The sequence below is a fragment of the Mandrillus leucophaeus genome, unplaced genomic scaffold, assembly GCF_000951045.1.
Source record: "Mandrillus leucophaeus isolate KB7577 unplaced genomic scaffold, Mleu.le_1.0 Scaffold22, whole genome shotgun sequence".
NCBI classification, from domain to species: Eukaryota; Metazoa; Chordata; class Mammalia; order Primates; family Cercopithecidae; genus Mandrillus; species Mandrillus leucophaeus.
Genome location: NW_012102254.1, coordinates 4,145,961 through 4,147,541, shown reverse-complemented (window position 1 = coordinate 4,147,541; position 1,581 = coordinate 4,145,961). Strand labels below are relative to the sequence as shown.

At 35.5% G+C, this 1,581-nt stretch overlaps 1 protein-coding gene across 1 annotated transcript in view; it reads right to left on the bottom strand.

Moving 5' to 3' along the window:
• The window catches only part of LRRC2 (leucine rich repeat containing 2), a 59,408-nt gene that overhangs the window by 14,638 nt on the left and 43,189 nt on the right, over positions 1–1,581 (bottom strand). The window lies entirely within an intron of this gene.

Genomic DNA, 1,581 nt, shown 5'->3' with positions numbered 1-1,581 from the left:
ATGGCAAAACCCCATCTCTACTGAAAATACAAAAATTAGCCAGATGTGGTGGTGCAACCTGTAATCCCAACTACTTGGGAGGCTGAATCAGGAGAATCACTTGAACCCGGATAGTGGAGGTTCCAGTGAGCTGAGATTATGCCACTGCACACAAAAAAAGGAAAAAGGAAAGAAAAATATATATATATATAAAATATTAAGCAATAGTTACAACACTGTATTTTTTTATTTTTGATATATAGATGTAAATATGTGATAATAAAAATACAAAGGATGAATGTAATGGAGCTATATTGGGGCAAAAGTTTTTATATTTTACCAGAATTAAGTTATTACTAAGCTGAAGTAGATTGTGTTAAATTAAGAAGAATATTGTAATCTCTAGAATAAGCACACACAAAAATAAAAACAAAAAAATAGTTTTTAAAAATCAACAGAAGAAAAAAAATGGTATACTAATGAGTCAAAAGACACAGATTGTTAGTCGGGTTTTACCAAAAAATCCAACTATATGCTGGCTATAGGAAACACAACTTAGAATCAAAGATAAGTTAAAAGTAAAAAGTAAAAGTAAAAAAGATAAGTTAAAAGTAAAAAAGATGGAAATAGATATATATATATATCATGTATATTAGTTTATTCTCACACTGCTAATAAAGACATAAACAATACCAGGTAATTTATAAAGAAAAGAGGTTTAATGGATTCATAGTTCCACATGGCTGGGGAGGCCTCACAATCGTGGTGGAAGGCAAAGGAGAAGCGAAGGCACGTCTTACGTGGCAGCAGGCAAAAAGAGAGGTTATGCAGAGGAACTCCCATTTATAAAGCCACCAGATCTCATGAGACTTATTCTCATGAGAACAGCACAAGAAAGACCTGCTCCCGTGATTCAATTACCTCCCACCAGGTCCTTCCCATGACGTGTGGGAATTATGGGAGCTGCAATTCAAGATGAGATTTGGGTGGGGACACAGCCAAACCATATCACCATATCATCATGTAAAACATAACTATAAGAGAGATAGAGTGACTATATTAATATCAGACAAATTATATTTAAGAAACAATATTGTTAGGAATAAAGAAGGACATTTCATAATAATAAAAGGGTCAATAGCAGGAGTTCCCCTGACATAGATCAGGAAGATGCAAGAATCATAAATGTATATGCAACTAACAACTTAAAATATATGAAGTAAAAACTGATGGAATTAAAAGGACAAAGAGACAATTCAACAATTATAGTTAGATTTTTTTTTTTTTTTTTTTTCTTTTGAGACGGAGTTTCACTCTGTCGTCCAGTCTGGAGTGCAGTGGAGAGATCTCAGCTCACTGCAGCCTCTACCTCCCATGTTGCCTAGTCCTGGGAGTGGGAATGGGGACTCTCATCAAAGGTGCAAGAGATAATTGGGGGTAGTGGGGAGGAGTGATGGAAATGGCCTAAATTTGAATCTGTACACTTGTAATGAGTGAGTTGTATGGCATGTAGATTACACTTCAATGAAGGAGGAAAAGGTAGAAGAAGGGACAGAGAAGCAAACAGGGAGGCTGTTGCCCCAGTCCAGATGACAGACAACA